At 34.7% G+C, this 24,733-nt stretch overlaps 1 long non-coding RNA gene across 4 annotated transcripts in view; it reads right to left on the reverse strand.

The window, feature by feature from the left end:
- LOC115493883 (uncharacterized) overlaps window positions 1-23,157 on the reverse strand; it is an 87,166-nt gene extending 64,009 nt beyond the window's left edge. Inside the window, exons 1-2 of one of the 4 annotated variants that reach the window (XR_012054138.1) lie at window positions 22,374-23,128; window positions 6,583-6,652 (exon numbers count right to left, since the gene is read on the reverse strand). This is a non-coding gene — a long non-coding RNA (uncharacterized lncRNA). Of the gene's footprint in view, window positions 1-6,582; window positions 6,653-22,373 lie in introns of all 4 variants that reach the window. The other 3 variants (XR_012054139.1, XR_012054137.1, XR_005979164.2) reach the window with 3 other exon arrangements.
- Window positions 23,158-24,733: the final 1,576 nt, after the last annotated feature.

A 24,733-nucleotide genomic window follows, 5' to 3' on the forward strand; every position in this document is an offset into this window, starting at 1 on the left:
TTGTAACCTTCCTCTTTTGCACAGATTTCTATGCTTATTCCAAGAGTGTTGCAACAAAGCTAATGTCCTAACGTCTGTAACCTGACATCTGAAAAAGTCCCCTAAAATGTAAGAGGGGATGTTTTGGCAGAAGCACTGATCAATATCTTTTTCCCAAACTTTACTATCCGTTGTGAAATGTTTGGTCTTTATAGAAAGCTCACAATTAGTTACTCTGTTGAATTTCATTAGGTCATTAAAAAAAAAGTGTTTATTGCAACACATAATTTAAAATGTTCTATCATTATTGCCTTTAGAAGATATCTGTAGGACAAACCAGGAAGGCAAGAGGAGAAAGAATCATTAATTAAATGGGATGAGAGAGGAATCAATGCCCTACTTATTCATATTGCCCTTTGTTACTCTCATCACTGAGAAATTGTCATGTGGTTAAGTACATAATTAGTCATCTCACTTTGGCTGAGTAGAGGCAACAGGAACAGAGGTTTCATCTAGACTTGCCTGCTATTTTTGGAGACAGGCTAGACAACTGTAAGAAGGGGAAAGGAAGCAAAGAACTTATCGGGGCATGCTGAGGTAGGGAAACTAAATAAGAGAGGGAGGGAAGAAAAAGAAAAAGAAAAAGAAAAAGAAAAAGAAAAAGAAAAAGAAAAAGAAAAAGAAAAAGAAAAAGAAAAAGAAAAAGAAAAAGAAAAAGAAAAAGAAAAAGAAAAAGAAAAAGAAAAAGAAAAAGAAAAAGAAAAAGAAAAAGAAAAAGAAGGAAGAAAGAAAGAAATAAGAAAGAAAGAAAGAAAGAAAGAAAGAAAGAAAGAAAGAAAGAAAGAAAGAAAGAAAGAAAGAAAGAAAGAAAAAAGAATCTATTATGTGTGTGCGTCTCCAGTGTAAGAGGTTTTTTAAATTATTTTAATCCCTGCACTGAGAAAATGAAGGGTGCAATTTCTTCTTTCTGTTTGCTTGGTGGTGAATCTGAAAGATTTGACTTATTACGCATTAGATGTGGGAGGAACCAACAGGGAAATAATTTAGTGAGATAGGGGAGACTGGCTGTACATAAAATAACTGAAGTTGCCAAAAGGTGGAGAAGGCTCTTAGGTTCTTAGCAACAAACAAGGACAGTGAGATTCAAAAATCACTGAGAAATCACTGAGTATAATAAGCACAGCAGTATGCAAGCAACATGAAGCAGCTTCTGAGAATTTGAGTGGCTGTAAATATCTTTATCTCAGCTGTAAACTGTTTCCCTCCACATTCTTCATCTTTTGTGCTACTAAAGTATAATTAACTTAATTTACTAGTGAAGGTTTGGGGTATTGTTTGGTTTGGGTTTGTGGTTGGTTTTTAAAAATTTATATAAATTTTGTATTTACTGCTTAATAGAGTTGTCATTTTGAGAACAAAAGGCACTGTCAGTTTCAAGGGTCTGAAAAACTAATGAGAAGAGTAATACTTTAATGGAAAAATCTACAGGTTGTCTGAAATAGTGTAGGAAAAAAAGTCATATTCTGAGATTTAGACTAGAAATCAATGCAAGAGACACATAGTAAAGTCACACAAAAGATTTAAAGTAGGTGAAAAAAGGCAACAGAAGTTAACTCCTTACTAGAGAAGAATTCTAAAAGACAAGATGGGATCTGCGTTCACTGTGGGTAGCAAAGGAAGGAAGTTAATCTAAGAATGAATGCTTGTCCACTGAGTAGCTGTCCTGACTCCTAATCTGACCTTAAATCATATGATTAAAGATTTATTCCCATGATATATTAGGCTCCAGGGAAGAGTCCAAATAAGGACAATATAGTCCCATCCAAGTCTAAATAATAAAAAATATGTAGTAATGTGAGTGTTTTTATTTTCTCTGGAAAGGCAAATTAAATTTGCAAAGTTCCATGATCTTATTAAATAATTTTTAAAAAATTTGCCTACAAGTTTTCATACAAGCAACCATTTCTATTCTGAATTCAATCTGAGGGATGAATGACTATCATATAATTGAAGCTTGATGCAGTGCATTTTGCCTCTGAAAACAATACAAACACATTATATTAATTTGCGAAATGGAAGACAAAGCAGGATGAGGTTTGTTTTTGACAAAAATGAAGACTAAGGTTTTATTTTAGGTTCTCTGAACCCTAAAAAATCCTGATGAGGGGTAAAATAGATTTTTTTCTATGTTAAAGAGTACTTAACAAAGTAAGTTTCTAGTCCTAGTTCTTTTGACTACTGCAGTCCAGACATTATGATTAAATGAGTCTTTTTTTTTTTTCTTTTTTTTTTTCTTTTTTTTTTATTTTCAGACAAATGAATGACTTGTCTCATTACCATTGTACAAACCCTCAAGGAAAAACAATATTAACTCTCTTGATGTAGGGTTTCTTTCCAGAGCTAATTACTTTGCACAGAGTCTGGGGTTTGCTTTGTGAACAATAGTAAAAAAATGCTTACTGCTTAAAGCAGTTATACATGGCAAGATTTCATTGTAACCAGAACTCTGACTCTTAAAGCTTGTTTTGAAATGGATATCATGAGATGTCTGATTTCACGTTGAATGGAGATGCTGGCAGCCCTTTTAAATACTTTTGTGATTATTTTGCTATACTCTCTATTTCTGCTTAGCTAATATTAAACTGATTTGACAAAAAAACAAAGGTGTCAAGTGTTGCATGGGGTAATTCTCCCTGTAATGAGTGTGCCATTAGGATTAACATTGACTAATTTGATAGGAGAAGGAACTCTTCTGATGAATTAGGCAGTAAGCAACCCCATTTGCCACCTTCTAGTCTTTATAACAATGTAACTTGCATAAAGCAGTGAATCACTGTATCAACAGCCTCCTATTGAATTTATCCTCTCCGGGACAGCTTTCAGTCGAACCTCTCTGTTCTCCACAGGAGATAATTCCTTTTTGTAATGGAAACTAAGCATCTTCTATACTCTTTGTATGTTAAAGCAGAGCAGATTATGGGAATCCAGTCTTTCTCCACACCTAAATTAGATTTGAGACGGTCACAAGTGGAGGCAGAAAAAATTTGACAATCCAAAAAGAGGTTACCAAGGTAGGGTGAAAACTAATAATTTTAATGGGAAGAGATGACAGCTGACACAAATTGGTTGTCCTTGAAGATCAATAAACTGTTGAGCAAAAAAAGAATCCATTTTCACATAATGTGGTCTCTCTCATGACTGTGTAGCTCTTTGCACTTGAGTGGCAGACCATATGAAAAGAGTGGCAATTTTTGTGGTGGAGTAAATGTATAAAGGGATAGCTATCCTAATTATGAACCTCTCTAAAAAATAAAGGAATATTAAACCTTCTCCACAGTTATAAAGTAAAAGACAGTGCGAGAGATGTAGGAAATATACATACAGAGAATAAGGGAGGCCCACCATATGGAGGAATATGGGCTTTTGTTACAATCCCTTTGAGATATCATCAGACAGGTTACAAGTGCTAATCCAATTTCTCACACCAGGTTCTCTTCATAGACATGAATAATTTTTGAAATTTTGAAGTGCACAACAATGTCTAAGAATTTCAATAGCTCACTCAGTCAAAAAATTATAATAAAAACCAAGTAGATATTTCTTCAATAGTTATAATATAGACATTAGGAAACAGAAAAAATAAGAAAGAAAGAAAAAAGAAAAAAAAAAGAGAAAATAGTATAGATTCATTATGTAGAAATTAACGGTAATGGTAAAATATTTTCTGTTTTGACAGTATTACATTTCCCCCCCAAAAATATATAACTATTTGTTTTCTTCTGATATAAGACACTTCACTGGAACCAGGTATATTTACACTTTAGAAATGTAATAAAAGTGAGTACAAAGAAGTTAATACCTCCAATTAACCCTTGGCATCAGGAAGAGTAGGCAGTCAGAAGAAAATTAGTGGTGAATTCAGATAAAATATCAACTTTTCATCAGCCTGACATCTGAAACATGGCTGTGGTCATATTTATACCTATGGTTTATCTAAGTGAAAATAAGGATTTTAAACTAAATTGAGAGTATTTCTCTAAGCCTTTATAAGATAACTGATGAATTTAAACCATACCTTTTTTACTCTTTTAGGTCATAGTTGTAACTATGGGTAGAAGACTTTGTATGAAGACTTTAAACATGAAATATTCTATCCCACATTTCTATGCATACATTTTGTTTTAAGGAGAAAAAAAATCTAGAAATCAATGTTCTCCCTTTAACAGTAAGAATTTCCTCCCATTTGTTTGTGAATAAATAAAGTATTTCCGGATTGTTTAACAATATTCTCTGTGTATGCTGATCTGCTGTAAATTTTCTGAAGAAAAAGGGGTTTAATGAAGCAGCCACTATTTACAAGTGGAAAAAACAACAAAAGGATATAATGTATCTGTTGGAACTCAAAATGTCCCTCAGACATTTTTGGAGGTTCCTGGCCCAGGTCAGAAGCATTTGAGACCCTGGCTGGCAGCTGGAAAGCTGTGATTTTGGGTTTGAACCACGGAATGATTTACCAACTTTGCAGGAATAACAAGAAGTCACAAAAGTTTAGATATTATAGTAGAAGTAGTCACAAAGTAGAGGGAAGAATTTTTTAGTGCTGTACAGGGGGATTTTAATACCTGTATGGGAGGAGGGGGGGTGTTTCTGTTTTGTACAGGGGGGTCAGAGGTTTTAAGATGGAGGGATTTTGGCCTGTCCTGTCATCTCTCTTTCTTCTTCCTTACCTCCATGTTTTTGGTGATGTTGGCACTCACAGATTGGGTTTGAGTAGAAAAGCACCATTTAATATAGGTAGTAGGTATTGGGGAAAAACTGTAAACATTTATCATGTAATGTACCATATAAAAGATAGCAGCAGCCCTGGGCGGGGGGAAGAGAAGAAGAAGTTGGGAGTCAGAGAGGATGCCAGGGTGTGTGTGTGCCTCTGCCTGAGCTGCTGACCAAACCGCAATAGCCAGAGAAGACAATCTTTTAGATAGCTTGCAATAAACTGCCTTGAGACCTTTCTTTGGAAGCACGGGTTGGAGGAGACTTTTCCACCACATGGAACCCTCGAACCGGGTTGAGCTCCGTCATGTACCCGTAGCTTTAAATGTGTAACAAACAATACTTTTCAAGAATACAGTGCACAGTTTAACTGTGTTTTACTCTGTGAGAGTTGGAAGTAAAGAATTTCCAGAAGAGAAAGTTTATTCATTCTATCTTCTATATTTGTGGTGGTCCTACCTGGCCAACAGCCAAAATCCGTATACCTGTTTATTTCTCCAGCCATAGGGCAGGGGGAAAATAGAAGGAAGGCAAAAAGACCTGTGGATCAAGACCTTGACAGTTTAACAAGGAAAGAAGGAGTCGCTCATAGAAGCAAAGCAGAAAGAGAATTCACCAGTTATCAGCAGGCAGATGTTTAGCCCTTCCTGGAAAGGAGGCTCTCTGCACTGGACATTGTTGCTTGGGAAATACATTCTTTAACCATAAAACTCCCCTCTTGGTCCTCCTTTCCCTAAGATTTAATACTGTGTAGTATAAAATATTCCTATTGTTAGTTTGTGTCTGTTGTCCTGATTGTGCTCCCTCCCTGACTCTCACCCACCTTCAGCCTTTTTTGTGTGGGGAAGGGTGGTGGTGGTGTTGCTTAACATCAGAATGCAGCTCAGCCCCCACAGCTGCCCACAGACCCCCCTCAAGTAGCTGGAGGAGTAAATCAGAAGGGTAAAATGAAGAAAACTTATGTGTTAAATAAAGGTAGTTCGATAGGTAAAACCTGTGCACACAAACAAAGCAAAATGAGGAATTCATTCACCACTTCCCATGGGCAGAGACAGATGATCAGCCTGTTTAAGAAACTCAAGCTTCATCATGCATAATGGTTACTTGGGGAAGACAAACCCCATTACTTCAAACATCCCCCTCCACTTACTCCTTTCTACAGATTTTATTTCTAACCAAGATGTCATGTGGTATGGAATTTCCCTTCCCTCACTTGGGATCAACTGTCACAACCATGTCCTCATCCCTAGCTCATGCTCACCCCCAGTCTACTCACTTGTGGGGCAGTGAGAGAAACAGAAAATCCTTTGATGTTTTATATGCATTGCTCAGCCTTAAGTAACACCCCAAAGTATTATCAGCATAATACTTTGCATGGGTTTTGTTACAAATCCAAACACAGCACATATCACTTTCTATGAAGAAAATTCATTCCCCTCAGACAAAATCCCACCCAAGGGGGTAGTGCAGGGTGAAAAGGGAAAATGCCTTAATGATTTGCAAGCACTCTTCAGAAGTAATGAAAACATTACAACACTGAATTCATTACCAACACTGCTTTAGTTACAAAGCACATCAGCATATAGGCTAATGTGAAGAAAGTAAACTCCATTCCAGCCAGCTGCAGTAATATTTTTTCATGTGTACTTCTAAGATGTCTCTTTATGGTGATATGTTATTCAGCCATCAACTCTTTTCCAGCAGAACATTCAATAATCACCCTTGTCACTTTTAAATAGACATTTTATATTTTTAATGGTGATATGAAACAGGAGTACCACACTTCAGAGTTTAAAGCAGTGATAAGACTTTAAATTATCAGATACTACTTACTTTTGATTAAGTGTCCCACTGGTAGACTTTCAGTTGAGCCTCATCTTTTCCCACAGCAAGGCATGTAAAACTCAGAAAGGAAATTATATTTTTAAGTACATAATTCATTAACAATGGATAAAAAGATCAACTTTCTAATTATTTTAGTATCTCAGGTATTGTCTGATACTTTTGGTTCCATTTCTTCATCAGAATACAAAATTACTCTGAAGTAATACTGAAGTTTAATATGAAAGGAAACTAAACTGTATCAATATAGAAAGAATTGAGGTTAGTATGATCCTGTATTAAACAAGAGATCATGAAAGACCATCAAAGACTTTGAACAACACAAGATCAACAAGGTTAAACAATGAATAATCAGCAAGGAAGAAACAAGAAGCAGGTGGAAAGACAGAGAGATAAGCAGTCCAGTACGACAAAATAAAATAAAGATGATAGAGGAGAAAAACGTTGAACAGAATGCCTATAAGGATTTATATCAAAAACTTGGAACTTAAGTAAGCTTATTTTCAAATAGTAGCAGCTCTGATTTTCTTATCAAAAAAGTTCAACTAATTTAAGATCAACACACAAAAGATCAAGAATTAAAAATACACAAAAAACCAACAACAAAAAAACCCACCCTGCAGAATATCTAAATCACTTGGAAGAGCCTGACCGACATGCTTATCTATTCTTTCCTCAGACAGTAATGCTATGTTCTTAAAGACTGTTACAGTGAGCTCATGGGCATTCTGTTTCCCCTTCCCCAGGACCCTGTGACTCTGATCAAGATAACCCTGGACCCTCCTTTCTACCCCTATGGGGTTGGCGGAGAGCCAGGGAAGCCCACCCTGTCCAAAGTCTATATAAACCCTGACATTTCCTGTTCGTTCTCTTTTGCCCCGCTCTCCACAAGGACATCACAGCATAAAGAGAGCTGAACCAGCTTATCTCGGGGTAAGAGCCTCTTTTGGGAATCTTTGCCATCTCCTGATATTCCTCCCCTCACAGCTTCTGATCTCTGAGCTAGCTTGATTATTCTGGGGGCTGTGTGTGTGTGTGGGGGGGGGGGGGGAATGTCAAAAGACCATACCACAAATCTAAAATTGCATTGAACAGCAATCACCAACTGAAATTTGGGTGATTTTTTTCTTTAATTTTCTCTTGAAAAGATTAATTTCAAACTGTTGCAATCAAAGAAGCAGAATCTCCAAATATCTTAAGTTACACAAAGAAGTAATTTTGGAAACCAGAACAAGAGAATAAAAGCAATATAGTAACGTAGTTGTCCTTACTTAAGTGCACCTTCAGTATTCATGCTGTGGATTCAGAGAGGTTCAGAGGTAAATTTTCAATGAGAAATTAATGTACTTGTCCTTCTTAACCTTAGATCTCTGTCCTAGGGTGACTGTTATGGTGTTTGTATCTCCAATCGTGTGTTCTGTTTACGTTTGATATTATGTTCTGTGCTTTCAGAACTGACTCTGAAAGTGAAGGTTTGTTTCGCCGTGTTATCATCTGGTTCACCTCCCCCCATGGTCTGCTGTCTAAAAAAGGCTAGGGCTGGCTGGCTGGCTTTTGCTTTGCTTGCTTGCTTGCTTGCTTGCTTGCTTGCTTGGCTTGCTTGCTTTGCCTGCTTTCTTGCTTTGCTTCCTAGTTAGGTTAGCTAAGCAGTCCAATTCTTTCCATGGACTGTTGCTTTTTCCTTTCCTCTTTCTGAATATCATCCAACCTGCTCTGGACTGGGATCTGGGAAACACCAAGGAACACCAGGAGCCTGCATTTAGTGATCTGCAGCAGCCATCCCCAGTGCTGGAGAGCAATCCCCAGCGTCCAGACCCGGGCGACCACTCCCAGGAAAGACCCTCTGGATTTGTTCATCTCTTCAGAGGGGTGAAAGAGTTTTGTTGTCATCTAGTGTTGTTAATTGTTTTGGTGCTGGGGAGTGCTTTGCTTGTTGAATAAACAGGTTCTTTTCCACTTCTCTCTCAGAGGAAATTTTTCCCTGAACCAGGTGGGTGGAGAGGGGCCGTGGGGGTTTATTTCCTGGGTTTTCCCCAAATTTGCCCTAAACTAGGACAATCTCGAAAGGTAATTTTTAATTATTGGGGGGTGGTTGATTCTATGTGTTTGTTTGTTTGTTGTGTGTGGGAAGGTTTGGTAAGTATAAAGGAAACCCTTCCTCCCCTTCCTTCTCCCCTTCGTTTAGTGTCAGTGTGTTTGTAGCATTCACTTTAACAAGACTGATATTTCTTTTGCAGCCAAAGTCAATAGCCAGTCTCAGCTCACTATCATTGCAGTAGGTTATCAGTTTAAAGACAAGACAGGAAATCTGTGCCATTATGAAGAGGAAATATCTTCTACACTTAGCATGAGGTTGCACCTATCAGTCTCTCTTACCCAATTAAATTTGTTTTGCTGAAACACAAGGTGAGAATCTCTGATAAATAATCAACACCTTCTCAGGAAATCCTCTGCATATCCAAGAGATTATATTGGAAAATTAAAAAAAAAAAAAAAAACAGCTTTTTTTACGGTAATATTTCTAAAGATAAAAACACATTATAAAGGACAATCTGATCCTTGGGAAAAAAAATCAAAGTAAAAGGAAATGGTCTTGAAATGATGTGTTAAAGGTTGAATAAATTTTATTTCAGGGAAAAATATAAATCGAGAAGTAACCACTTTCAAAGCATTGGTTGAAACCAACATTTCTGTACAATCAGAAGTATCTGATAATCTTAAAATATTCCACATTAATTCCTTAGATACCTTATTATTACTCAGTTATAAAAAAAGTGGAGATTCCCATAATATGGCCTAGAGCTACTTTTCCTGTCTTGTCATCCATTGTGTGTTCCAACTGGAATACAACATGACCAATTTTCATTCAGTATATATAATTATGTTTGAACCCCTGCTTCATGGTAAACTGCTTCTGTGATTTTTTGAGACAAGCAGGTAATCCCTGGAAGAATAGAAACATCTAATAAACATATTCAAATAATTTTTATTTCCTCACCTTCTGTGAATCACCTTAATTTACTAAAAGAAAGCCAGGAATTATGAGGAATATTTATAGGATAGTTATTCTAGTTTATTAAATCAGAAGGTAACAGTGATAATTATACTATTTAAAGAATAATAAAACTAGCCTCCTACTCAGGTTTAGTTTATTACTCATGTCAAGATTTACAGCTATTAAATTCAAACTAAAGTTATGTCTCTTCTGTATAGAGATATAAATGTCAAAACTTCTCCAGCAACAGACTATAAAACTACCTAACCAGAACTGGCAGAACAGCTTTTCACTATAAAATATGGTGTAGTTAATCCAGCAAATAAAGGTCATGTTTAAAGAAACAGAGTAAGCAGCATAAGTGAGGACAAATATTTTTTAGTAAATATAAATTTAACAACTAGGAAAGCACAATAAAAGAACTCCACATATTTCCCTCCAATTCCTCTCATCAAGAGCAGCATTCATTTATTGTTTTTTGCAATTTCTTTTTAAAAATGATTTGTGGCATTTTAGGGATATAATTTTTAGATTTACAGGTGTTAAAAATTAGCAATATTTACTTAAAATATTTTTCCTCTCCTTTGTCATCTTCTTACAACATTTACATAATCACTAAATGTAGCAGAAATTTCAAAATTGTCAAACCTCTCCTTTGACTAAGTCATAGGATTATTATGGCAATTATAACTATACTCCCTTCACATATTAGTGGATATAGTGTAATGAATAGAGGATAATTCAAAATTTTCAAGTGCAGTGGGTTGGTGGTGAAAGAAAAATATGTTGTATTTAAATATATAAAGACAAAATATGCAGAATGGGGCAGATAATCAAAACGACAGATTCTGACCATGGTCATGATATTTGACTTGTTATAAAGTTCAGTCAGTCACACTTGAGTTCAGTGCTCTTGGAGTGAGATGTGATTTTGCAGAAGCAAAGCACCACAAACAGCTAATTCTGTGGTGACAAATTGTCAGGTCTCACACTGTACTTCTGGCATTAATTATTGCCACTCTCCCAGACAGAAAATTACTTTATCACCCCAGCTGGTACTGGGCAAGGATTAGATGTGTCACATTCTGAGGTCCCAATTAGTGTGGTTATTAGCAGGCTAACACCTCCAGGCAGTGAATTGGGTAATTCAGCATTTTGGAGAGAAGCACAAGATTTCCTGTTGTGGAATCACAGTGCTTTGAACACACTAACCAACATTTTTTTAATCAGGTTGTAAAATTACAATTTGAACTTCAAAGTAATATCCCATGCTCCCTAGTCCAAAGCCACTGTTCCCCTACAAATCTTTCTCCCTTCAGTAGTGACTGCCAGTTGAAGTGCCATGGCCATGTTATACAGAGGGAACAGCTCATGACTAGATGTTACAGAAAAACATAATTAAGTATGAAATTTTAATATTGCCAAATATGCTTTTAATGATATATACCTGGATATGTTTATCATTTAAGAGGAATTTATCACGGTGCAAAAATTTTTAATGTTTTTGAAGGTTAAACTCAACCTTCATTCACCAGTCTCAAAGTCTAAATGAATTCTTTCCATTCTCTGAGTTTCCAAATATTTTGTAAATGGATTATAAGTTGAAGAAAATTAACGAAAAAGAAATTGAATTGAAGAAATTAAAGAAAAAGCTCCTGATTCAAAATGATAATTTCAAAAATGTGGCACACCTTATCTACTTTATGGAATCATAGAATCAATAAGGGCAGAACAGGCTGTCAAGATCACCAAGTACAGTTATCAACCTTGCACTGCTACTATATTCACCTTTAAACCATGTCTTTAAGTGCCATATCCACAGGTTCTTTGAGCACTTCCAGGGATGGTTACCAGCATGGGCAGTCTGTTCCAATGTTTTACAATGCTTTCCATGATTTATTTTTTTTCCCTAATATCCAAGTTAACCTTCCCTGGCACAACTTGAGGCCTTTTCCTCTCACCCTCTCACTTCCTGCTTGGGACAAGAGACTGATTCTCACCAGTCTACAACCTCCCTTTAGGTACTTTTGGAGGGTGGTAAGGTCCCTTGGAAGCCTCCTTTCCTCCAGGCTAAACAACCCCAGCTCCCTCAGGCACCTTCAGAGGACTTGTCCTCCAGAACCTTCCCCAGCTCCGTTGCCCTTTTCTGGACTCCCTCCAGCACCTCAATATCCTTCTAGTGAGAGGCCCAGAACTGAACACAGCACTCAAGGTGAGACCTCACCACTGCCAAGTACAGGGGGACAATCCCTGCCCTGGTCCTGCTGGCCACACTATTGCTGATGGAGGCCAGGATGCCATTGGCCTTCTTGGCCACATGGGCACCCTGGTTTTTTTCAGTATGAATTCTTTTGGCACATTGTGATTCAAAAATACAATTTCTTCTCTCTCGGCCCTTGGTCTCTGTTGTCTTTCTCAACAGAATCTATGAAAACTACAATTTTTCTCACACACACTTTACATAAAATTTCTAATTAATGTTACACAACAAAAAAACAACAACAAAAAAAATAAACTTACAGTAATATTTAGACTACTTTTAAATTAACGACATTATTTTACTCTTTACAGCATTAAGAGTTTATTTTCATTTATTAGGTAGTTTTTGCACTTGATCACCAGATAAGAAATTTGAGGTTATCTACCTATAAAAGCAAAAGAACCAGAAAACCCACTATTTCTCTAGGATTTTGTAGGAAACTTTTTTTAAAGAGTGTTTTTTTGCTGTTGTTTGTGCTTTTTTTTCTTTTATATTTCAAAGATTAATAATATACTGAGAATTTGAAAAATTAATTTTGCAATAAACAAAAGTAATTGAGAAGATTATGTGGATCACAAAAGAGTCAAATGCTTACAATTATCATAAGAGTATTACCAAGGTTTTGGAAAAAAGAATTATAATATCTGGATAATTCTTCTCATTAGACTGAATTTATTTGTTTTGGATGGGGTACAACTAACTTTCTTCGCAGTACAATTTATTTATCTCAATTTTTTTTTAATCTTCATAGTACAATTTATTTATGTCATTTTTTTTTTTAAGATTTGAACTGAAAAATTGTTTTTAGCTCTCTGTTAATTTTGTGAAATTATGACAAAGCCTGTATCAGTTTCTTTAATTTATATCTGATTCACAGTGTGGTAAATAGTGAAATGTAAAATTCTATTTAAACACAGAACTGGAGATTTATTTAATTTTTGTCTCTGAAATTGAAAAATTTGGTGTCAATTTTAGGCTTGTGATCAAAGCACTGGAATACAAAGTCTTATGAGCTAAAAATGCAATGATGAACTGTATAAAAGATTAATCCTGAACCTACATATATAATAGAACTGTACTTAGAATACTTTTTGTAGCAGACAACAGAACTAAGAATGACTTTTGAATCATTATATTTTTAAACATAATTGAATTAAGACTGGATTGCAGAAGATATTTAAATATCCTACCTGATTATAGTGGAAACACTGGCTATGTTGAGTGCTGCTGGCATTTAAGTACACATTCATTTAAATTTTATATTGTTCTAACAGATACAGATGTGGCCACTTAATAACAAATAGAAGTCTTGAAATAACTTCTGACTTCTGTCACAGAGGATGGAAGCCTATGTCCCTCTCCTAGGCTGTTAGCCAGTTTATCATTGGTGACTATGAGATTTATTTCATCACACACAAGAAACTGCAACCACGGAAGTTCCCTCAAAGTGTCTACAAAACCAGTGTCTTATAGTTAAGTAGATGTTATAAAACACCTCAGTTCAGAGCAGGAGATAATGAGGTGAGATTCTGATGGCTAGAAGTTAATGTCTGGAGCCATTTTACAGGGAGAGTACAGAATCCTGGAATTGACTGATGTGGATGAAGATATGCCTGGATATTCCAAATCTCAAACAGCATCACTGCTAGGCATCATATATTGCACCATGTGCAATTGAAAGTTAGTGTTCAGTACTCCTCTTTTCTGTTGTTGGACTTTCAAGCAACTCATATACCCAAGCAATATTAGTTGCCCTTAGAAATTATGCACCCAGCAGCTCCCTGTTGATCTCCTGGACTGAGATGTGTGACACTGTCAAACATTCCTTGGTCCACTGTTTTCTCCTTCAGCCTTTGCTGACTTGTTCAAGCAAGGCAGACGTCTCCAGACAAATGATAGACACCCAAAAGTACTGCCTTAGGCTCCTCAGGATGATCTTCTTTAATCTGCTGAGGAAGAGCATAGAACATCAAGATTTTCCTTTTTAGCCTTTTTCTGGCTCTTGAAAATTGCTAAATCTCGGTTTTCAAAACAGAGCTTTTGAGGGGTTTACTCTGATCCTTCTGCTTGGGTAGTATTTTTCAGCTGCTACTAAATTGCAGCCTGGCAGGAAAAACTTTACTAGGCTAGTTCTTCATGAAAAGCCCTATACTCAAAAGCTGCTTCCCTTTCTTAGAATTTACAGATGTGCTTTCATTCCCTGGATTTAAAGAATTGCTCCATTTTGGCACATAGTTTAGGCTTCATATGCCTATTACAGTATATAGAGCTGAAAAACAGCTGATGCTTCACTGCACACCTTAGTTTTAGGTAATAAATGAATACAGTTTCCTAGAACCATGGGGAACTGCTGTTCATTTTGGTTCACAGTCAGTGTACTATAGGCCAAAAACAAAAGGATCTATAATTTAAAATGTAAATAAATGAAATAATAAAAGAAAAGTTACTCTAATACCATACAGAATAAAGATGATTGGGATTAATTTTGAACAAATGAGGACTGACTAACATTGCATAAATATAAGCATAAGAATCTTAGCAACATTTAACCATTGATTCCATGATACACTTCTATGTTTTTTATGCTATTTCCTCTACGTGTATAAAATACTTCAGTGTTGGTATTAGCACAATGATCAGTTTTCCAAATTTAAATAATTGCAATACATCACCAGCCCAGAGTAGCTCACATGAAATTTCATATATTCTTTGGTGCATATCAGTAAGCAATTTGTAGAAAAGTTAGGTTATCTAATCGAAATTATTTACTTTATAATGTGAATCTACCCTGCTGAATCTTACATAACAAGAAAAAACCACAAGAATTATTTCACAAGAGTTCAAGTTTTAAAATCAATGACAAGAAAATAATTCATTAAGTATTAATACAAGTACATTTTTTCCATCTAAATTTTATATATATATATATAAAGGAAAAATTTAAAGAACTAAAAGGAAGTATTTTGCAAGATAAAGAAGTTTAAACAATATTTTTTTGAGATCATTTAGATGGTATAAATATCAAGAAAATATTATGACCTCAGTAAAACAAATATGTTCTTTGCCATTGACTTCTGTATAACTGAGATTTAGCCTACAGAATAAAAGAATAAATGAAAGATTTTATTTGGAAGCTGAAATATGATCTACTTTTAAAGACTAGTGAAACAACATAGAGTGCATAATACAGTCCAAATCAATTATTCATCAAGTGTTTACATGGCATTTTAGTCCCTAGTAGCAAAAACATGAAAGAAGGTCACCAAAGAATCAAATTTCTGAAGAAGCAAAATTGACTGCGGCAGTTCTCATGCTAAGGAATGAACCTGCTCACAGGAAACAATAAGAAAATAATTTACAGCTTGAATTTCAGCTGGGAGATGGGGACATGCAACAGAATTGCATAGCAACATACAAGTTTGCAAACGACATAAATAGAGGCCTTTCACCAAAAAAGGAGCATAACATAGCTAAAAATTGAAATAGAAAATTTTAAATGTTGAATAAGAAACATGGACTGAAATAAACTTTCCTTCTATGTGATTTCTGGGTCAGGAAAATGTAGGAGGTCTCTTTGTTTTCTTATAATATCATTATTGGAGATCTTTTCCTCTCCCTGAGGAAAATATCTTTATCAGTTTTTCCCTGCAGCAGAAAATGTCTAATTCCAGCATTAGATAACAAGGGTCATTACTATTCAGGAGTTATCAAGCTCACCACAGAAGCCAGAGCAGTTTTTCTGATGGTATATCAGTATATACTAACTTCATGTAAGATTGCTTAGTCAACTGCACTTCTCAATCATTGGAGCAGAGACAAAGACTTGGAGAAGTCTTTTATTTGCAATGCACGTTCATATCTAGTTCTCAAATCTTTAAATATCTTTAAATGCAATTTCTTCCTCCTGTCAATGTTCTACTAACTGTTATTTTATTTTCTGAGCAGCAGGGATTGACAAGTAAGGTATGAGGAATTTTAGAAGGCAAACTTAATTTTTTTTGGTCAATATATTGCTAGCTGTCCACTAAGTGTCTTTGTTAATTTGAAATTAAACCTGGAATGTGTATACCTCTGTTTTCATAGCTCTTTATGAAACTGAAATTTGTATGTTTGAAAATATATACAGAAAATTCTTGAGTTCAAGGTAATAGTGAGTTTGGGTATAGCAAAAATAGATTTTTAGGGGATCTGTATTTTTTCAGAACCACTTTCTAATTTCTGAACACATCAGTGTTACTGTGTAGCTATAAATAAAGTAGGCCACAGGCTGTCAGCAAATTGCAGAAAATATTCAGGGACTGTAGGAAGCCCATCCATATTGCCCCTCAGCCTACCAGTAAAGGCTTCCAGCTGAGGAACTCTAATTGACTGGATGAGCAGTTCTAGTCCGAAAATAAAATTGAATGTATTACCTTAAGTTACCAAAAATGAAGGACATAGAACGTAGAAATGCTAATGTGGTCACTCCTAGCAGGTAGTTTTTCCTTTCCAAGTAGGTGCTAGGAGTCTACCTAAAGGGGCTCTACTTCATTGACACACAGAGATTTGGGGGAAAAAATACCATCAGTAAACCAAGCTATAAATATTAGACAATCAGAAAATGGTGCAGAGCTACAGTTTTCAAACTATTTTGAAGGCATAGTAAATACACAATAATTGTGATTTCTTTAATTAATTCCCAGTGTTCTTTGAATTTGTTTAAATCAACTTTCTGAAGAAAGCAGCTAGGTAAATTAGCAACTAATTGAGAGTTGGGGTAAGGAATGTATCTTCAAACAAAACTAACACAGATTTCCAGGGTGGAAGCAACACTCATTTTATTAGGATGTCAGCCACTAATCCTATTTTCCATGTGTGTTAAATAGATATATCATTTCTCAAAATGAAAGGGGAAGTATTCCTTTTAAATAATGACCTTTCTATAAAGGTGTTTACATGGCAAGACACATGTCTTTTCTGCTGTAGAAAACTACATGTAAAACAGTCATGTAGGTAATTTCAGTTCATTCAGCGGAAGTGCTGAAAGGAATAATTTGAACACTTACAAAGGTAGAAGGAGAGGGGGAGTATGCACATGTCTTTAAGGATCCTAAAATCCTTAATGTGCATAAGAAGAGGGAATACTTCCTTCTCACTCTTCTCTCTCATGGCAGTACCTTTACCAACATTTTTGTGATGCTTTATGCACAGAAAATTTGAAATGTTACATGGGCTGGCACAACCCAGAATTAGCAGCCTTTCAGTCTTCATTACTACTGAATAAAATTTTGCTGAAGACATTTTTTCATCTGAAAAACATTTTGCTTTCTGTGTTAGTTTTCTTGGGTTTTTTTTGTTTTGTTTTGTTTTGTTTTCTGAGGAAAGATAAAAATGTATCTGATATAATGATTATATGAAAACTGAAACCTGGTAGCTAGCTTTCAGGGTAAATGGGGGAAGACTTAAGGAAGAAAAAAATCATTCAGACCTGCATTGATTTCTATCACCTTTGCCTTCGATTCTAATACTTGACTAGTTACATTCTTAAAGTACTTTAGGGCTTTGTATACAATCCCCAACAGGTTTCAGAAATTCAAAGACACAAAGAAATATAAACCAAAAAATTTTATACACCCTGAGTGTTTCTACTTAAACACTTTGTTGAAAGAACTCTGAATAACCTCAAAAAAGCCCCTGAAGATTTTACGATTCAAATTTTAACTCAAATTCTGCTCATTATGGCTAAAAAAAAAAAGTAACCAAATAAACTTCCTTTGTGTTTTTTAATCATCCCTTAGGTTTCTATTAATGCCCTAGAAAAGATAAATTCATTTTCATTTGTTGCAGCTACCAAGAAAGGAAGTAGAAGAGCAAGGTAAGCAAAATAATAGAAAAAAACCCTTCTGAAAAAATAAAGAAAAAGGAAGTTGATCAAACTAAACTAGAAACAATTCTCTACTGAAGGGGTTTGGGGGTTTTGTCTGTTTGGTTTTTAAGGTTTTAAGGTTTTGTGGGATTTTTTTAAAGTATTAGCATTTGAAGTCAACGGAGAATTTAATTTAAGTCTCTCAATTACTCTTTGAGAACAATAATTGAACATGACATCAATGAGAGAACAAACTTATTTATACTCCTTTGGGATAATTTTAAACCAGAAAGTGCTGTATAATATTCTGGCTTTTAGTTTGCAGAAAATGGTAATGACTGCATTTTTCTGTCAGGCATATGGTGTTCTGCAAGGGGGCACAGGGAAAGGAGAGTGGGATATTGTGCAGGGCTATTTTGAATCTCAGTGGGGGAGACCTGCAAATGGCATGAAGATAGAATAAAAAGAGGAATATAGACAGGAAGGAAATCATGCCTCTGTGGATGATGTTAACCCAGCTTTTGTGTAGCATTGAACAGATCTAATGGATTTCCCCACGGCACACTGTACAGATCCCATCCATGAAGATGTTTAGCCTCCTTCCCATACCTTCCTATACCCATACCCATATAATCTTAAACAAAACCCAGAATTATCTATCTTTTTTTAACAGGCTGGAATGCTATCTCTGTCTTAACATCCATCAGTGTGCAGTGAAGAATGAAACCAGGCACTTCCTTACAGGAACTGCTCATGCCAGAACATTTTTAGCCCCAGCAGAGCAGACATGCCTGGCCCAGGGTCACCAACTGCTTGAATACAATGTCTTCTTAAAGGCTTCCTGTACACGGGATTGAAGTATTGCTTATTTCAAAAGCTGTTGCAAGACCAGAGCCTGGGGTAATCTGTGTTGTCCATAGAATAACTGTACATTAATTTGACGTATATAGTTGTCTGATCAACAGTAGCAGGTATAAAAAAATAAGCAAGTGGAATTATAATTTGAAGGTAAAAATGCAATGCTTCTTTAGAGGAAAAGAAAACCTTCAAGATAAGACAGGAACAGAATATTTACTAGGTGCATAAATACAAAAGAGACTCTATAATGTCTCTGAAAAAAATGAATGCTGTGTTAAAATGCATAAAAATCCAGAGCATCTTTTCATAAAGAATTTGAATTCAAACACTACTGCCTGATGAAAGCTTCAGCAATGTCTGAAAAAACTTCAGATAAAGTTTCAATCAGCAAGGCAACAGCTTGAATCCATGCTGCAAGTTTTAGGAGATTAGAAGTATTTCTTTTTTCATTCTTTTTTTCCTTCCCTCTACTGAAGTGCTGTCTGTACAAAGATAAGTGCATTCATCTTTATACCCACACAGTTTGTATAAGTGGTCATTTTCCTATTCACTAAATGTGCTGCCCCGACATAAACATGACTGAACAACAAAAAGATATTCTTTCAAGGTTTTTGAGAAAAATTTTCTGTCTTTGCACATTGCACCATTTTACATCAACTTAAAAAGTGCTTTTCTGAGAAAAGCTTCAGAGGAACTTCTGAAATTTTGTTTAAGAATCCCAGATATTAGTCTGGAACTTATGTATCCTACCAATTTATTTTTTTTCCTTTACCTACCTCTATGATAGGCAAAAAAGACAGATTTTTTCACTTTTGATTTTGAAATATTCATATAGTGCATCTATTTGGAATACCTTGATTTTTGTAGTCTATCACTGATAGCATTTATATAAGAAAAACATTTAGAATAGTTATATTTTTCAATTTAAGTTGCACATGGAATTCCAGTACAGATAGAACCACCTGCACTAAAAAGTAAGCCAAAGCAAAACAAAGTGAAAACTTTACTCACATTCTACTTTGTTTTGGGGTTTTGCTAAAAGAAAACAGTCTTTCATTCACAATGCGAGAACATTTTTTTTCTTTCAGTACATCTTCAATAAATCACAAGTAAATATATGTTCAGGCATCCTTCAGAAAATATTTGTGAGCATTACAAGGCTGTTAAAACATATATTTATTCCTCAAAATTAATAAATTAAAAAGTCATAAGCATTTAATTATGAAGTTCATGATTACTCATATACTTAAAATGTCTCACTCTATTTTCATCTTCTTAAAATAAATATATCTGAATAGATTACATGGGGTATAGTGCCAATTTAGCAGAAAATAAAATACTTAGTAACAGCGGTCAATGTCTAAAAGTACATTACAAAGTTAAAACAAAATTATCTTTAATATGCAACTGATGTTTTTACATGATTCTGACCTTCAGTGAGTACTGGTGACATATATTAAAATATTTTAAATGGTTTATTACACTATGTCTTGCTTTCTCAATGTTTTGTAATGAATTTAAGTTAAATTATATCTAACATTATTTTTTTATGCCAAATAATAGAGCAATGCTTTAAGTCCACATATCTTGTTGCAGCTTGCACACACCTAATAGAGAGAAAAAACCAGAAAAACAGATGAGACTTAAAATTAAATATGTTAGTCAACTTCACTAACTTAACTGATCTGGGAATTACCAAGATGTTACACACAGTTGAGGTCAAGACATCTTCTTAAACTTAGGAAGTTTAATGAATGTCCAGTGGGGAGAAATAATTATAAACAAAAACTCCACACATTCATAAACAAATAACCCCTTTATATAGTTCAAAACATGCTAAATTTTTTTAACAAGCAGCATAAAGACAGGTACAAAAACAGTAATATTTTCTCTCTGCCATTTCCTCATTAGTTATGGGAATCTGAGACACAAGCTCAGAACTCTGATTTAGAAACCTTGTGTCTGCATTTGGAATTACAAGTTTTACTAACAGTACTTGTACCTTCAGTCCTTTGTCACTGTTGCCTTTTTTTTAAGGAATGTTCATTCCGAAACATTCTGCAGGCTGCTTCTTGTATCCATGAACAACAGTTAAATTAATAACTGTTTGCTCTGATTATGTAATTTAAGAATAATTTAAAATCCTCTCTCTGGGATTTAATGGTTTTCAAAAGCCATTTTCTGATGAATATGCATTAACCTTATTTTTTTTTTTAGCAAAATGAATACACAAAGACACTTCACAAATCAGCAGCGTTTGCAAATTGATTCCACAAAGCACTAAACAAAGAAAAGAAAGAGTTCTGTAATCTTCCTGGATTTGTCCAGCAATTTAACAGTTTCCAGCAGTGGTCAAAATTACATATAAATTACATCTATGATATTTTAGGAGGTTTTATTTTCTCATTTCTGAATATCTCCTTATCCATTTACCTGCAACTAAAGTGAAGAGTAGACACCTGGCAGTAGTTTTTACATAGCTACCCAGACTTTTAGGAATCATACTCAGGTGCTTTGACTAGTATTTAATTTCTCTATGCTCCCAAATGCTTAATGAGTAAATATTTTGTTCAATAAAGTCTACATGAGAAATGTACCAATGCTTCATAGACATTTCTGAAAACAACTGGGAACTTTGTTTAGTTTCAAAATTCAGAATTAGAATTTGAATATTTTTGAGTAGGAACTATGGTGTAACATTCAGTCAAATGTTATCTGAAATTTTCAGAACAGATACTTCAGGTAAAATCAATATTAAATTAATTTTAATAGTAAAAAAATAATTAAAATATGCTAAAATTGTAAATATTTTTCTTACAGTTCATGCAGCAACCTTTCTACTATACTTTGAGTTACAGTTATATATATTTCTGTAGAACACTTCAAATAGTATTGAACTGATGATATTTTTCAACACACAGAATTCCAATTATTAAGACAAGAGTGTCCAAACAGGGAGCTATAAAAAAATAGTAGTTGAATGCAATATTAAATTATATTAATATACTATAATGATAAATGTAATAAATGCAGTAAAATTAACACTCTTGCCCAAGACAGTCCGAAATGCAATTGGATTTGGAATCAGGCAGCCTGAAAAATTAAACTCAGCAAATGATGAAGAAAGAGCCTCTTAAAACATACACTGGAAACTGGAGGGGAGGTAAGGGGGGTTGTCAGGAACAACCTCTGACATGGCAGTGGGAGATCCTCTTCAACATTTCTCCAAGGGCATAACATTGCTCAGTGATGCTATGCAAAGTTATTATTAGGTTCTAAGGATTTGTATTTTCAAAGATTTCAAATAAAAACTATCAAGAAAATACATGAATTAAAGGGTAGAAGAATAAAGCACAAATTATTACTTCCTCTACCCCAGCATGTCCTATACAGTTCAAACATGGTCCAATCCATTGCTGCATCTTGGGCAGCCTGATAATGACAGGTCTCTGTAAAATATTTCATGGCCTCTGTAAAATATCCTTCCTCCCTACTCTTCAGCCCTTTGTGATATTTCTCTGTGTACAAGTTCTTCAAATGAAAGTCCACTTTTTTAGTTTTAAATGCAATGTTTTATGTGCTTTAAATATATATACATTTATACAAAGATATACAGCACGTATGTGTGCTCAAGGGGATGGACTATTGCTAAAATTCCTCAAGACCATTCATTATAAATAGTATCAGATTATCAAATAAGCAGTGAAACTTGCTTGCCTTAAAATAGGAAATGAAAATACTAGCAAGTATTAATAAGAAAAAAAACTGTACTGCCACAAGCAACTCAAAATCAAAGACCACAAGTAGTAATTTAAATTACTTACTGAAAGATATTTCTTTCCTTCAGTGAGCTGATTTAGTATCTTCATCCTGAAATTGCAGTAGTTGAAGTCGTGGATCTTGTGTATGTCTCATGCTCTCGGTGAAATATTTTTGCTTTAAAGGCCTAGGATTTAGAGCAGTTTCATATTTCACTCCAAATCCTTATATTTCCTCCTAAATAGGAAAACACCCTCTTCATCAGAATGCAAGTTGCTTCTCTTTGGTGACTAGTTGGCACCATTTGATGAAAAATGTATGTTTGGACTGAATCCTGTCCAGTCTCCTTCAGACACATACTGCTAAGATGCATGCTAGGGAGTCTGTAAACTGGAGAGTGCTTTAGCAAACTGAAGAAAAAAAAAAAAAGAAACAAACATAAAACATTTATTAATTTTCTTGGTCTCAATTTACATATTTAAAGATGCCAGCTCGCAAGTCATGGATGAATGTTGAGAAAATGTGCACTGAGTGCCTGATGCAGGATTTTGCATCTTTGCATATTGATATTTTTTAAAGCTATAAACCCAATCTTATGTTAGCCCAAGCTCTGACGCCAAGCTTATAGAGACTAATCAAATTCTTTGCCTCTATTAGAATCTTTAAAAGTTGTCAATGCAGTTTAATTGGTGCAGAGTTTAGAAAGGTGAGCAAAGTTCCAGGTAACTGTAGTTCATATTTTAAAATAAGATAGAGGAGTCTCACATGTGTCAAAATGTTTTTCTTAAAGTGCGGAATAATTCTTTTATTCAAAATCATTTTTTAAAAAAAATTCCTCTCCTAATCATCTCTATTAATTAATGTTGCTGATTTCATTTTCTGAATGTGTCTCAGAATTTGCTTTTGTTTGTTCCATTATATTAACAACAATACTTGAATATACCTTATCGTCGCACAGCAGAATGTCTTTATGTGCATATGCTCATAATTAATATTTAGGGAAAATGTCTATATTCAAATCAACTCATTTTTTCCTACAGAGTACTCATTTGTATGTACTACTACATACTACTTTAAAGGTGCAATGCCATATTAGGTTCCCTTTTGTAAGGTGTGATAATCCAAATTCAGATCCTTCAGTGCGCACAAAATGTGAGCGCGGAAAATTTATTTCAAATGTTAAATGCATTATACAGAAGGGACTGAATTTAACCTATGGATGCAAATCCAAGATCAATTTAACAATAAAGACATGTAGCTTAAAAGAAAGTAGTATGCTAGAAACAGAAATATATTTTTCCATTTCAGAGCTTTCTGACAACTGTCTTTGGTCACAGCTGAAATCCTGCTAACATTCATTTCAGAAGGTAAGAGGTTGTTCTGAAATTTGTCTCTGATTTTATAAAATTTGGTAAAATAACATTTTGTGAAATTATTCTTGATCATGTAAGAACAATACTGCCATTTTAAATAACTGGTCTGGAAATAAGATGAGCGTACTTGCACCTCTGATTTCTTTGTTCAAGAAAAGCAGCATGTTAGCAACTGGTTCTCTTTCATTACTTGTGCTTTTGATTTCATCTCTCTTCAATGAATATAAAGAGAAGAAAAAATGAGATAAAGATCATTCCAAGTAGACTATTATGACTGGAGGGAGAAATTATCTATTATTAGTTTTAATAAGTCAGAGGAGAAATTCTATTTCTTCTTTGTACCCCACTATAACAGTAATTTAGAGAAGGATTGTTTTGCTCATTAATGCTTATATACATTAATAATATCAGCAGCAGTCACACAGTATTTTTTAGTAATTTTATTATGCAAATAGGATCTTATTGTGCATTTGGGGGTTTTGTTGCTTGATGTTTCTTTTGAGGGAGGGGGTTGGTTATTGTTTTCGTAGTTTTTTTCTTCCTTTCACAGTCATATATATAAAATTATTGCTGTTTGACTGTTGCAGACGAACAAGGCTTGCTACAAAGGATGTGCCAAGATTAAGCTGGGATCAGCTGCCAGTATTAAATTTGTTGTTTGTCAGTTTATGAAGCTTTACTTCCTGGCTACTTTTTGTTATTTTGTGTGCAGATTACCAGGTGCAGCAAGCAAAAAAAAAATTTTAAAAAAAATTGTGAATTTTCTGAAGCAGCCATGGGAAAAGAGGGGAAAATTAAGAATTCAGCTTTTCTAAGCCAGAAATGAAAAAGTGTTCATTTATGTTGCATTCCTGTGCATACGCTGTGGACTACAGCATGTACAAATAAATACATGGGAACATTATGAGTACATGAAGTAGATTACAAATGTGATCTACAACTTGTATTCCACAAATATTTAAACACAGTAATAGGACAGACATAAAATTCACATATCTGGGTTATGACTTTGTTACATCTACTTCTATTTCCTCTAGTAGTCTGCAGGTGTT

Source organism: Taeniopygia guttata, chromosome 2 (assembly GCF_048771995.1).
Source record: "Taeniopygia guttata chromosome 2, bTaeGut7.mat, whole genome shotgun sequence".
Lineage (NCBI taxonomy): Eukaryota > Metazoa > Chordata > Aves > Passeriformes > Estrildidae > Taeniopygia > Taeniopygia guttata.